Here is a 15,184-nt window from a genome sequence, read left to right on the forward strand (position 1 = left end):
TTCTCCTAGCTTGATGCTTGCAGAAGTGTCCTGTACTGAGATGGCAATAGTGATAGGTCCTGAGACCTACACCATCCCCTGTTCCAGGAGAGCAAACTAAGAGACTTAAAAATACTCCTTGATACATAGTACTAAGGACACTGAGATGCTGTCAGTGGGCTAGGCTGTGAGAGATACCTCGGTTAAGAACAAAGAAACATACCAAAAAAGGGTGAGATGCAATCACTGATTGAAGACTAGAAGGTCCTGTCTGAGAGGCCATCATAACCTGGAGCAGGGGCAAGGACAGCACACATAGACAGCACACAGTACATACACCAAGCACTCTTAAGATGTAGAAACCCACCAAGTACGGCAAGCAAATGACACAGGATCAACAGTTCTACATATGACCAGCAACTGATAGGCCCTCAGAATGACATTTTAATTGTTAGATTGGATAATCATTTATTGGAAAGGACTAGTGTTTATTGAAAAGAACTAAGAAAACATGGACTGCCATATTTTTCTGCTTCTGATCCTAGATCTAAAAAGAGGGATAAGTTGGTACCAGTTATTGGAGAAATAAAACTGTTCTATGTTTTTCCATTGCTGGTTTACAATGCTTCCATCAAACCCAAACAAAGAATAATAATCAAGACTCCTCGAGCTTCTAAACACAATTTATATGATAGCCATATAACAGCCATCCATGGACTGGTATCAGGCTACAAAAAAGTTCTTAGTACCAGTCACTCTAAAGGTCATCCTCACCCTTGCCCTTCCTGGTATTGTGAATCAATAATTCTCCTGTATTGTAATGGCTCAATTTAGATTTCCTCCCACTAAAAGAAATAGGCTTGGGGCCAGACCCATGGCCAAGTGGTTAAGTTCGCACACTCCGCTTCAGCGGCCCAGGGTTTCGCAGGTTTGAATCCTGGGCATGGATATGGCACCGCTTGCTGGGCCACGCTGAGGTGGCATCCCACATGCTGCAACCAGAAAGACCCACAACTAAAAATATACAACTATGTACTGGGGGGATTTGGGGAGAAGAAGTAGAAAAAAGGAAAAAGCAAATAGGCTTGCTATTAGAGTCATCAACAGGGAAATGACTTGCAATAATGATTAACATATTTGAACCCACTATGTCCTGCACACTGTGATGAATATACTGCTTTCATTATCTCACTTAATATTCAAAATGATCCTGAAAAATATGGATTGCTATTCCTCTTTTGACCAATAAAGAAACTGAGAGTCTGAGAATTTAGCTAATTGGCCAAGATCACATATCCAACAAAAACAGACTTTTAATTTTAACCCAGGCCTGCCTAATTCCAAAACCCAAATTTGTCTGTATTTCAAAAGGCTAACTTTTTTTTTTTTTTAAGATTTTATTTTTTCCTTTTTCTCCCCAAAGTCCCCCGGTACATAGTTGTGTATTCTTCGTTGTGGGTTCTTCCAGTTGTGGCATGTGGGACGCTGCCTCAGCGTGGTCTGATGAGCAGTGCCATGTCCGTGCCCACGATTCGAACTAACGAAACACTGGGCCGCCTGCTGCGGAGTGCGCGAACTTAACCACTCGGCCACAGGGCCAGCCCCTAAAAAGGCTAACTTTTGAGGAGTGAGCTACCCAAGCAGATATTGGATAACTATCTCTCAAGGATGTTACAGAAAATGATGTTTTCTGCAAAATTGTCATTAAGTCTTTTTCAAAACAAAGATTTTGTGATTCCTTGGAACCTATAAAAATATTAAGGATCCTGATCAAAAAAAGGATGGAGTTTATGTCGTGGCTGGTGAGAAACAGAAAAAAGATGTGGGTCTCCAGTCCCCCTATTGCCAAATATTACTTTTATAAAAATCCCATGCAACTAAATAGAGGTTGTGGCAACTTGTCAATAGTTGAAAGACATTCCTTCTGTGAAGAAGCTATCTCAAAATCAGCCCCTTAGAGTTTCCCCTACTGAATAATTCCAGGCTGACCTTCAACCATCAACAGTGAAGCATACACTTAGCAAAAGGCAGCTAACTTGACAGTAACTTCTGTTTTGTAGATTGAACTAACCATCACATACTTGTTTCTCACTAAATTTAAAGACAAAGGTTTTGAGAACAACTTTTATTTTTTTGAGGAAGACTAACCCTGAGCTAACATCTACTGCCAATCTTCCTCTTTTTGCTGAGGAAGACTGGCCCTGAGCTCACATCCGTGCCCATCTTCCTCTACTTTATATGTGGGACGCCTACCACAGCATGGCTTGCCAAGTGGTGCCATGTCCACACCCGGGATCCGAACCAGCGAACCCCAGGCCGCTGAAGCAGAATGTGTGAACTTAACTGCTGTGCCATCAGGCTGGCCCCAAGAACAACTTTATTTTTAATTAAGATTATGACAGTTAACAACCTTGTGAAATTACAGTTGTACATTATTATTAGTCATGTTGTAGGTACACCACTTCTCCCTTAGTGCCCTCCCCCCAACCCCCCTTTCCCCTGCTAACCACCGATCAGTTCTCTTTGTCTATATGTTAACTACCACCTATGAGTGGAGTCATACAGAGTTCGTCTTTCTCTGTCTGCCTTATTTCACTCAACATAATACCCTCAAGGTCTATCCAGGTTGTTGTGAATGGGACAACTCTGTCCTTTTTTATGGCTGAGTAGTATTCCATTGCATACATATATACCATATCTTCTTTATCCAATCATCAGTTGCTGGGCACTTAGGTTGGGTCCATGACTTGGCTATTGTGAATAATGCTGCGATGAACATATGGGTGCATGCGACTTTTGGAATTGCTGATTTCAGGTTCTTAGAATAGATACCCAGTAGTGGGATGGCTGGGTCATAAGATATTTCTATTTTTAACTTTTTGAGAAATCTCCATACTGTTTTCCATAGTGGCTGTACCAGTTTGCATTCCCACCAACAGTGTATGAGGGTTCCTTTTTCTCCACAGCCTCTTCAACATTTGTCACTCTTGGTTTTGGATATTTTTGCCAATCTAACGGGTGTAAGGTGATATCTTAGTGTAGTTTTGATTTGCATTTCCCTGATGATTAGTGATGATAAGCCTCTTTTCATGTGCCTATTGGCCATCCATATGTCTTCTTTGGAGAAATGTCTGTTCACGCCCCTGCCCATTTTTTGATTGGGTTGTTTGATTTTTTGTTGTTGAGCTGTGTGAGTTCTTCATATATTATGGAGATTAACCCTTTGTCAGATAAATAACTTGAAAATACTTTTTCCCAATTAGTGGGCTGTTTTTTTGTTTCAATCCTGTTTTCCCTTGCCTAAAAGAAACTCTTTAGTCTGATGAAGTCCCATTTGTTTATTCTTTCTATTGTTTCCCTCATCTGAGGGTTTACGGTGTCCAAAAAGATTCTTTTGAAACTGACGTCAAAGAATGTACTGCCTATATTCTCTTCTAGAAGACTTATTGTTTCAGTCCTAATCTTTAGGTCTTTGATCCATTTTGAGTTTATTTTGGTGAATGGGGAAAAAATGGTCAATTTTCATTCTTTTACATGTGGCTTTCCAGTTTTCCCAGCACCATTTGTTGAAGAGACTTTCTTTTCTCCATTGTAGGTCCTCAGCTCCTTTGTCGAAGATTAGCTGTCCATAGATGTGTGGTTTTATTTCTGGGCTTTCAATTCTGTTCCATTGATCTGTGCACCTGTTTTTGTACCAGTACTATGCTGTTTTGATTACTGTAGCTTTGTAGTATGCTTTGAAGTCAGGGATTGTGATGCCTCCAGCTTTGTTCTTCTTTCTCAGGATTCCTTTAGCAATTTGGGGTCTTTTGTTGCCCAATCTGAATTTTAGGATTCTTTGTTCAATTTCTGTAAAGAATGTCATTGGTATTCTGATCGGGACAGCATTGAATCTGTAGATTGCTTTAGGCAGTATGGACATTTTAACTATGTTTATTTTTCCAATCCATGTGAATGGAATGTCCTTCCATCTCTTTATGTCATCATCGGTTTCTTTCCAGAAAGTCTTGTAGTTTTCGTTGTATAGATCTTTCACTTCCTTGGTTAAATTTATCCCAAGGTATTTTATTCTTTTTGTTGCGATCGTGAATGGGATTGAGTTCTTGAGATCTTTTTCTCTTTGTTCATTGTTAGCATATAGAAATGCTAATGATTTATGTATGTTGATTTTATACCCTGCAACTTTGCTGTAGTTGTTGATTGTTTCTAACAGTTTTCCTATGGATTCTTCGGGGTTTTCTATATATAAGATCATGTCATCTGCAAACAACGAGAGTTTTACTTCTTCGTTGACTATTTGGATTCCTTTTATTTCTTTTTCCTGCTGAATTGCTCTGGCCAAAACCTCCAGTACTATGTTGAATAAGAGCAGTGAAAGTGGGCACACTTGTCTTGTTCCTGTTCTGAGAGGGATGGGTTTCAGTTTTTGTCCGTTGAGTATGATGTTGGCTGTGGGTTTGTCATATATGGTCTTTATTATGTTGAGGTACTTTCCTTCTATACCTATTTTATTGAGGGTTTTTATCATAAATGGATGTTGGATCTTGTTGAATGCTTTCTCTGCATCTATTGAGATGATCATGTGGTTTTTGCTTCTCATTTAGTTAATGTAGTGAATCACGTTGATTGACTTATGGATGTTGAACCATCCCTGTGTCCCTGGTATAAATCCCACTTGATCATGGTGTATAATCTTTTTGATGTATTGCTGTATTCAGTTTGCCAAAATTTTGTTGAGGATTTTTGCATCTATGTTCATCAGTGATATTGACCTGTAGTTTTCCTTCTTTGTGTTGTCCTTGTCAGGTTTGGGATCAGGGTGATGTTGGCTTCATAGAATGTGTTAGGGAGTGCTCCAACTTCCTCAATTTTCTGGAATAGTTTGAGAAGGATAGGTATTAAATCTTCTTTGAATGTTTGGTAGAATTCTCCAGAGAAGCCGTCTGGTTCTGGACTCTTATTTTTGGGGAGGTTTTTGATTACTGTTTCTATTTCTTTACTTGTGATTGGTCTATTCAGATTCTCTATTTCTTCCTGATTCAGTTTGGGGAGGTTGTATCAGTCTAGGAATTTATCCATTTCTTCTAGGTTGTTCAACTTGTTGGCATATAGGTTTTCATAGTATTCTCTTATGGTCCTTTGTGTTTCTTCAGTATCTGTTATGATTTCTCCTCTCTCATTTCTAATTTTATTTATTTGAGACTTCTCTCTTTTTTCTTAGTGAGTCTGCCTAAATGTCAATTTTGTTCATTTTTTCGAAGAACCAACTCTTTCTTTCATTCATCCTTTTTACTGTCTTTTTTGTTTCAATATTGTTTATTTCTGCTCTAATTTTTATTATTTCCCTCCTTCTACTGACTTTGGGCTTTGTTTGTTCTTCTTTTTCTAATTCCGTTAGGTGTCATTTGAGGTTGTTTATGTAAGATTTTTCTTGCTTATTGAGGTGAGCCTGTATTGCAATGAATTTCCCTCTTAGGGCTGCCTTTGCTGTGTCCCAAATAAGTTGGTATGGTGTGTTTTCATTTTCATTTGTCTCCAGATAATAGTTGATTTCTTCTTTAATTTCTTCAATAATCCATTGTTTGTTCAGTAGCATGTTGTTTAGTCTTCACATTTTTGCCCCTTTCCCAGCTTTATTCTTGTAGTTGATTTCTAGCATTATGATCTGAAAAGATGATTGATATTATTTCAACCCTCTTGAATTTATTGATGCTTGATTTGTTTCCCAAGATACGGTTTATCCTTGAGAATGTTCCATGCGTGCTTGAGAAGAGTGTGTAACCTGCTGTTTTTGGATGAAGTGTTCTATATATCTCTATTAAGTCCATCTGGTCTAATTTTTCATTTAATTCTATAATTTCCTTGTTGAGTTTCTGTCTGGATGATCTATCCATTGGTGTTAATGGGGTGTTGAGGTCCCCTACTATTATTGTATTGTTGTTGATGTCTCCTTTTAGTTTTGTTAATAGTTTCTTTACAAATTTTGGTGCTCCTGTGCTGGGTGCGTATATATTTATAAGTGTTATGTCATCTTGGTGGAGTGTCCCTTTTATCATTATATACTGCCCCTCTTTGTCTTTCTTTATCTCTTTTGCTTTGAAGTCTACTTTGTCTGATATAAGTATGGCAACACCTGCTTTCTTTTGTTCATTATTAGCTTGGAGTATTGTCTTCCATCCCTTCACTCTGAGTCTGTGTTTGTCTTTGGGGCTGAGGTGTGCTTCCTGGAGGCAGCATATTGTTGGATCTTGTTCTTTGATCCATCCTGCCTCTCTGTGTCTTTTGATTGGAGAGTTCAATCCACTTACATTTAGAGTGATTATTGAAACATGGGGGCCTACTGCTGCCATTTTATCACTTGTTTTCCAGTTCTTTTGCATTTCCTTTGTTTCTCGTCCCATGATTTTTGGATTCCTAATTCAAGTAGGTAAATGTCTGTATTGGCTTTCTTCTTATTTGTAATTTGTGTCTTTATTCTTGTTATTTGTTTAGTGGTTACCAGGTGGTTTGTATAACACATCTCGTAGATGAGATAGTCCTTTTTCTGATAGCCTCTTATTTCCTTGAATTAAAACATTCCATCTCTTTTCTGTTCCCCTTCTAGGCTGTTATTGTCAGATTTTTTTTTTCCTCTTCCTTTTTGTGTTGTGAGTTTGTGGTTAAAATGACTAGGTTATATTTATTCTTGGTGTTTCTGTTCCATTTATCTTTAATGTTTTATTTAACTTTTGCTAACATGTTCTGATGGAGAGCTGCTACTTTCTGTTATTGTCCTTCTGCTTATCTCCTTTGTTCTGGATTTTGTAACCCCTTTCCTTTTTTTGATTTTTCAGGTATGAGGTTCTTCCGGAGCATTTCTTGAAGATGAGGTCTTGTGGCAATGAACTCCCTTAACTTTTGCTTATCTGGGAAAGTTTTTATTTCCCCATTGTATTTGAAGGATATTTTTGCTGGGTAGAGTATTCTTGGCTGCAGGTTTTTGTCCTTCAGAGTTTTGAATATTTCATTCCAATCTCTTCTAGTCTGTAAGTTATCTCCTGAGAAATCTGCTGATAGCCTTATGGGGCTTCCTTTGTAGGTTATTTTCTTCTGCCTGGCTGCCCTTAGTATTTTCTCTTTGTCATTGACTTTTGCTAGCTTCACTACTATATGCCTTGGGGTTGGTCTTCTTACATTGATAAAGTTTGGACATCTATTGGCTTCTGTCACATGAAGTTCCAGCTCTCTTCCCAAGTTTGGAAAGTTCTCAGCCATTATCTCTTTGAACAGGCCTTCTGCCCCCTTCTCCTTCTCTTCTCCTTCTGGTATACCTATACACCTTATGTTGCATCTCCTAATTGAGTCAGATAATTCTCGGAGAGTTTCTTCATTTCTTTTTAGTCTTAGTTCTCTCTCCTCCTCTGTCTGCAGCGTTTCTATATTCCTATCCTCCAAATTGCTAATTCTGTCCTCCATATTATCAACCCTACTGGTCAGAGTCCAGATTTTTCCTAATATCCTCCATTGTGTTCTTCATCTCCAGTATTTCTAATTGGTTCTTCTTTATAGTATCAAGCTCTTTTGTGACATAGCTCCTGAACTCATTGAGTTGTATATCTGAATTCTCTTTTAACTCATTGAGTTTTTTAATAATGGCTGTTTTGAAATCATCATGATTTAGGTTATAGATTTCATTGTCTTTGGAATTGTTTTCTGGGTACTTATCATTTTCCTTCTGTTCTGGAGATTTAATGTGTTTTTTCATACTGCTTGATGGCATGGATTTGTGCCTCCGCATAGAGATAGAGTTTAGCCACTGCTTCTACTTGTTGCAACTGGTGTGGGGGGGGAGCAGCTGTTTAGACCACACCAACCAGGAACCCTGTCAGCTGTTACTGACTGGACCTGGGCCCCTCCTCATAGTCACAGTGGTCCTGTGGGGTCCCTCATCAGTTGTGGGGGCAATCGCAAGGGGGCCTCAGGCTGCTGGTGCCTACTGTTGCAGACCACCTACATGCACTCCCTCCTTGGGGTCTGCAGCAGTGTCATGGGCTTTCCCAGCAGCCGGGAGCAGGATCACCTATAATCACAGTTCTGTCACTGTCAGAGCCCACAAGATCACACTTGTCCACTATAGGTCCCAGCAGAGCTATGGGTATCTTCTGCAGTCTGTGGTTAGCTCACCTAGCTGTGCTACTTTTGCCCCAGGGCCTTCCAGCCTTGTGATTACTGGTTGGGACCTTTCCACTAGTGCTGTGCAGAGGCTTTCGCTGAGGCTGCTGTGGGAACCTGGAGTTCCCCCCTGGGCCACGTAGCCATTCCACTGGAGCTCCACCCAGCCCCAAACCACTCTCATGGAATCTCTGGGAGCCCCTTGCCCCTTCTAGGACATGGCCAGAGTCCGTGGGCCCGGCAGCGGCTGGCAGGCTGCTGCCTTGCAGGGAATTCTGCTCTTTGGGAGCTTCCCGGCATTCTGAATTCTGGGCAGGGCCTCTCTGCTAATGGCGAGCAGAGGCCTTCCCTGCTGGCAGGTGCAGGACTCTGGAGTTTCCCCCTGGGCCACGCAGCCAGGTGCTGGAGCTCCACCCAGCCCCCAAGCATGCCCACGGGAACTCTGGACACCTCTTGCACCGTCCCATGCACAGCCGGAGACTGTGGGCCCAGCAGCAGCTGGCAGGCTGGTGCCCTGCTGGGGAATCCACTCTTTGGGAGCTTCCCAGTGTTCTGAATGCTGGGCGGCGCCTCTCTGCTAATGGCGAGCAGAGGCTTTCCCTGCCGGCAGGTGCGGGACCCTGGAGTTTCCCCCTGGGCTTAGGTGTAATCGCAGGGGGTTTAGGTAGGGCTATACTCACCTGTTTCCACCGTCGCTCCGCCAGTGAGTGCACACTCCCGCCCTTGGTGCGTGGCGATGCTATTGGGGAGTCTGCTGGAAGAGAGCCTCTTGCAGGTACTAGGCCGTCCAGGGGTGGGGGTCAGAGAGCTTTCACCTATCTCCACCTCCTCCCAGGGGAAAGTCCATCCGCCTTCCGATGTATAGCAGCACGGGTCTCTCAGGCGTCTTGAGATGCTATCTGGATATCCTTTGTTAACCGGTGAATGTCCAATTAGTTGTAGATTCGAAGGGGGAGAGACAAAGAAGACTACTCACTCTGCCATCTTGGTCCCGCCTCCCAAGAACAACTTTTTAAATGCCACTTCATGGGCAAATTCTATTACCCCTCAAAAAAGCAGATAATTCTCTTTTTTATTAACTCTTTAGAACACAAAAATGATTGAAACTTTCTCAAGTCCTTCTTTAAGTTGAAGATAATTCCAATAACCAAATTAGATAACTACAAATCATGACTCTAGGTAGATACCACATAAGAATATAGCTTTTTAAAAATCCTAATAAAATAATACCAAATAAAATACAATAGCATATTAAGAGAAACATATCACAGTATGGCAAGTGTGGTCAGTATCACCATTCAGTTGGGCTGTCCAGCATCTAACTCTTCCCGTGTTTGGAGAACACTCCCACTCTATGAAACAGAGCTCTTCACATACTACAGAAGCTGAAAATCCAGACATTTGCTTTCAGAAATTGGTACCATAAAAACTTGAAGGCAATAGGCTCTTGGTGAAATCGAGGAAATTTGAGATTTATTATCTAATCTGGTTGAAGATGAGAGAGGAGTGAACCCAACTAGCGTTAATGGATGGGCCTGGCAGTCCTTGTCATACACTGGCAAAATAACCAAGTAAATTGCTATGGTCTGAAAGTTTGTGTCCCCCCAAAATTCATATATTGAAATTCTAACCTCCAAGGTGATGGCTTTAGAAGGCAGGGCCTTTGAGAGATGATTAGGTCATAAGGTCAGAGCCCTCATGAATGGACTTAGTGCCCATATAAAAGAAGGCTGAGAAAACTCCTTTACTGTTTCCACCCTGTGAGGCTATTACAAAAGACAGCTGTCTATGAGCAAGCAGGCCCTCTCCAGACAAAGAATCTGCCAGTGCCGTGATCTCAGACTTCCCAGCCTCCAGAACCGTGAGAAATAAACGTTTGTTGTAATAAGCCACCCAGCTTATGGTATTTTTTTAAATAGCAGCCTGAACAGACTAAAATGAAAATTAAAACATGTTGTCACCTTAAAAAAGTGCCCCTTGTAGACAAGACTTTAGGAGACCAAGTGACTGCAAGCGAAAAGAGAATGTAAGGACTCTAGAGTAGAATAGTTGCTTCTTATGGCACTGGACCACCTAAAGAAAGAGAGTAACAAGCTCAAAGCCCTTAATTCTTGGCTTAAGGTAAAACTGGAAAACCAGAGTTTCTATGACTATGTTAAAAGATTCCTTTATTGCTTACAGATGCAGGCTGAAGAAGCCAAAAACCAAACTCTAAGTTTGATTCTACAGGTTAGAAAACTACAAACTCAGTTGAATTCAACCTTTGCTAGGTCTCTTAAGTGAAAACTAGAGGCTTGACTGTGATTAATTTGTGATCTCAAGAACTGATAAAGAGATATATGAAAGACTCCCATATATCCCAAAACATCCCAAACATCAAAGTCTGTTGAGTTTCCTTTGCCCACAAAAGGAGTAGGCAGATGAGAGGCTGAATCTACCCTGTGGTTATTGCCCAAGCACCTACTGCACAGGTGGAATAGATAATCTGCAGCTGGCAGAATCTCCACATTGTCTCCTTTAGATCTATCATGGTGAAAAGGCCAAATTGAAGCCCCTAAATCTCCCCCTTCCTAACAAAATAGTAAACCCAAAACAGTAAAGTATCCATAAGAAAATCACAGAGATTAGTACTATTAGCAAAGATTTCAAAGATGAAGAGTTGATGATTCCAATTATATTCTTGCTTTAACTTGCCCATCTTGCCAATGTATATGGGTTATAGACAATGGCAGTGGATTACCAAAAATTTAGTCAGGTGCTAACTCTAATTTTAGCTGCTATTCCAGATGTGAGGTCTAGAGCAAATCAGTGCAGTCCTTGGTCCTTAGTATATACTGTTAATATAGTGGATATCGTTTCCTCCACTTAGTAAATAAGGAAGAAAAATCAGAATCAATTTGCTTTTTCTCCTACCAGAAACAATAGTATACTTTCACCATCTTGCCTCAGATCTACATAACTCTTTCATTCTGTCCTACCATTTATACTGCAGAGAACTTAAACATCTCACCATTTCACAGGACATCATGCTGGTTCACTCCAATAGTGATATCACGCAGATACTATGAGGAGAGCACAATCTGGTAACTTGCACTTCTGTACTGCATTTAGAGAAGTGTTTCTTAAAAAATAAATAAATAAATATCCCCTCCAAAATAACAAGTTATCATTTAAAAAGATAGGATTCATAAGCCTCTTTGGATTTTTAGCTGCCTTGGTAAGCTTCAGGCCACTGAACTTCTGAGTGATCTAAGCCATAGTTCTTTGTGTGGTCCACAAACCAGAAGGACCACCATCACCTGGGAAGATGTTAGAAATGCAAATTCTTGGGCCTCACCCTAGAGAGACTGAATCAGAAATTTTGGGGGTGGGGCACAGAATCTGTCTTTAAACAGGCCCTCCAGGTGACTCTGAAGGATATCTAGGGCATTTACATATTCACTCCAGAATGAAAGTGATAGCACCTCTGTAATACAGGAGGATTGTTTGAAAGCACATATACTAAAGACGTTTACGAAAGTAGTACTTGCAGAATACCTTAAGAAGAATGCTATTTCTGGGTGTTGATGGATGTGCTCTTCTGTATTTAGAGAAGTGTTTCCGTACACATTATGTTTATGAAAGTAGGACCTCCAGAATACACTGAGTGGAGGGTTTCTTCACAAATGAAAGAGATAGCTCTTCTGTACCACATTTAGAGAAGTGTTTATTAAAAAAAATAAATATCCCCTCCAAAATAACAAGTTATCATTTAAAAAGATAGGATTTATAAGCCTCTTTGGATCTTGAAGGCAACGTATTTCACATTTGGGTGTTCAAATACATTCGTCCCTAGATAATTGAAAACATTCCAGGATTTAATTAGTCAAAGTAAAGGCTGTCCAGGTAGTGTAGGCTGCACAGTAGATAGTCTGCACTTAGCCCTAATAAACCAGTGGTGTTTGAACCCTCTTTGGCAAATCCATGCTGTTGGAGTGTAAGGTAAACCCTAGTAGGATGATCCAGAGAGGCCTCTACGATATTTTAGAGCAGGTCATGCACTTTCAGAAAGTAACCATTCTATTCCTGAGAAATGCTCTTAGTTTGCCACTGGATCCTCACAGAATCAGAACACATGAACGTGGGACAAGAGATGAAAATGTAAACTGAGTTAACCATCATGAACTGAGAGTCATCTAATCTGAATGGAGGATTCAGTGATGGCTAAAGGTTTGGAATTAAATGCACACAAAGAGGATGAAACAAGCCTTGAACAAGCACTAAGCAAGGAGTTGGAACTGTGACCCTTGCCTAATTCAGAATCCTTGCAAAACTATAAATTAAGTGAAAGGGAAACTAGAAAAAGATCATCCATCAGTAATACTTCTCCCTGGGCTTTACATTCAAAAAGAAAAACCAGTAGGAAAGTACAAGGTGAATTTGGAATATCTTGTCCCATCATATATAAAGGAATCGGATAAATTATTTTTTGTCAGCAAAATGGCAATATAGGAGATCTCAGCCTCTGTTCTCCCAAAAAGATAAGCAATTAGACAGCTATCCATGAACAAAAACAGCTCTTAGGAGAACTCTAGATTCCACTTAAGAAACTTTAGCAACATAATGACAAAAAAAAAAAAAAAAAAAAAACCTGAGAGTAACCACACAAGAAGAAAAGGAAGACAGCTTCATTCCACCTCCATCATCCACCCACCAAGCCAACACTGCTCAGACAAAGAAGGAACTTCACAGCTAGAAAGAGTTCCTCTTACTGGGAAAGAGAGTGGGGTGAGCAATCAGCTTCCCCAGCCTTTTGAGGCACTTCAAGAAGGTCCCACTTCAGTTTCACCCCACCCAGACTGACAAAACTGAGACACAAAGACAGCTAGGAGTAAGGAAGAAAAGCAGGGGCTATCAAAAGCAGCCACACAGCAGGAGAGATCACAGTTCAGTGACCCACTCTGCAGACAAACCCAGCAAATATCACCACCGCAGAAACTAACAGCCACAGCAGACCCCCTGGAGATTTCATCAGCTTTCACCCCACAGGTATCCACATTTGCTGATGCCAGCCACCTGAGTAGCTGTGCAAATACAAGCTGCCAGCACAGACCCAAGCCACTGACCCCAAATACCATATGTACACTTGAGGCTAGCCTCTTCAGTTGCGTATTTGTACGTTGCCAGCCTCACACCCATCGCCAGCCTCCACTCCAGTGCCCACACCAGAAGGGGGACACTACACAACAAGAGGAGAGCACTCCGACAGCCTGGGCTCCCATACCTGCCAGTGAGCCCATATTGGCTATGGCCATTGCTGCCTGCGCTGGCCCCACCACTACATGTATGTCTCCAACTGGCCTCAGCCACTCCACAGGTACCTGCAGCTGTTCCCCACAGTCAAGTGTGTGCACACCACCAGCTTGGCTATAGCTACCACAAATGCCTGCTAACTCTGGTCCTTAGCTGCTGGACTTGGAGGCCCCGCTGAGCCCAAAAGCCCTTACAGCCTCTGCAGATCCCCTGCAGTGCTCACCAAGGACCACACAGTTGTCAATGATGTAGACCCAATGACCTAAGTGAAAGATACATCATGATCTCCCAGATCTGGTGCAACTACACACCCCAGCATTTGGCACCCTGCACTACTAGATCTGGAGTCCAGCATGCCCCCACCCACAAGTAAAAGTCTTCCCTTACTAAAGTCAGTCTATAAGTCCAGAAGAGGTGACTGCTTCTTCAAATATTCAGACAATTATGCTAGGCTACAGGGGTAACAAAGAATCGGGGAAACATGTAAAAGAATACAGTAAACTTCTAGTATGTGGGCCCAAAGAAATGGAGATCCAGGAATTACCTAACAAAGAACTCAAAATAATTGTTCTAAAGATGCTCAGAGAGCTATAAAAGAACACAGATAAATAATTTAATGATATCAGGAAAACAATACAAGAAGAAAAAGAGAAGTTCAGCAGAGATATAACATAAAAATAACCAAACAGAAATTTTGGAGCTTAAAAATACAATGACTGAACTGAAGGATTCAATAGAGAGCTTCAACATCAGACTTAACCAAGAAGAAGAAAGAATCAGTGCTCTAGAAGACAGATCAATTGAAATTATCCAATCAGAGAAGCAAAAAGAAAAAAGAATGAAAAGGAAAGAAAAAAAGCCTACAGGACTTATGGGGAACTATTAAAACAAGCAATCTACACATCATCAGAGTCCCACAAGGAGAAGAGAGGGAAAAAGGGACAGAAAGCTATCTTAAGAAATAATGGCTAAAAATATCCCAAACCTGGGGAGAGATTTAGATATCTAAGTTACTGAGGCAAGAGGTCACCCCAAATCTCAATCCAAAACAGCCTTCTCCAAGACACATTATAGCAAAATTGTCTAAAATCAAAGAGAAACAGAGAATTTTAAAAGTAGCAAGAGAAAAAAATATTTCTTTCATACAAAAGGACCCTCATAAGGCTACAGGCAAATTTTCCAGCAGAGCCCTTGCAGGCCAGGAGAGAACAGGATGATATATTCCAATTGTTGAAAGAAAGAAACAGCCCATCAAGAATACTTTACCCACCAAAGTTGTTATTCAGAAATGAATGCAAGATAAAGACTTTCCCTTACAAACAAAAGCTGAAGGAGTCATCAACAACAGACTTGCCTTACAATAAATGCTGAAAGGAGTTCTTTAAGCTGAAGTGAAAGGATGTTAATTAGTAACATGAAAACATTAAACACACTCATAAAGGTAAGCATACAGTCAGAATCAGATACTCTAACACTGTAATATGATGGTGTATTCTAGTACAAAAGTTAAACACAGAAGTATTTTAAAAGTAGCTATAGCTACAATAATTTGTTAATGGATACATAATATAAAAAGAGGTAAACAGTGACATCAAAAACATAAAAAGGGAGAATAAAAGGGTAGAGTTTTGATTTGCAATTGAAATTAAATTGTAATCAGCATAAAACAGACTGTTACGTAAATATATAGAAGATGTTTAATGGGGGCTGGCCCCGTGGCCGAGTGGTTAAGTTTGCGCGCTCCGCTGCAGGCGGCCCAGTG

General features: G+C 40.7%; 1 protein-coding gene across 1 annotated transcript in view; it reads right to left on the reverse strand.

Moving 5' to 3' along the window:
• The window catches only part of LOC100060672 (C-type lectin domain family 4 member A), a 56,566-nt gene extending 43,807 nt beyond the window's left edge, over window positions 1–12,759 (reverse strand). The window contains exon 1 of the mRNA XM_023644029.2: window positions 8,811–12,759. The gene's annotated coding sequence lies outside the window, so the exon portion shown is untranslated. The remainder of the gene's footprint in view (window positions 1–8,810) is intronic.
• Between the last annotated feature and the right edge of the window lie 2,425 nt (window positions 12,760–15,184).

The sequence above is a fragment of the Equus caballus genome, chromosome 6, assembly GCF_041296265.1.
Source record: "Equus caballus isolate H_3958 breed thoroughbred chromosome 6, TB-T2T, whole genome shotgun sequence".
Taxonomy (NCBI): domain Eukaryota; kingdom Metazoa; phylum Chordata; class Mammalia; order Perissodactyla; family Equidae; genus Equus; species Equus caballus.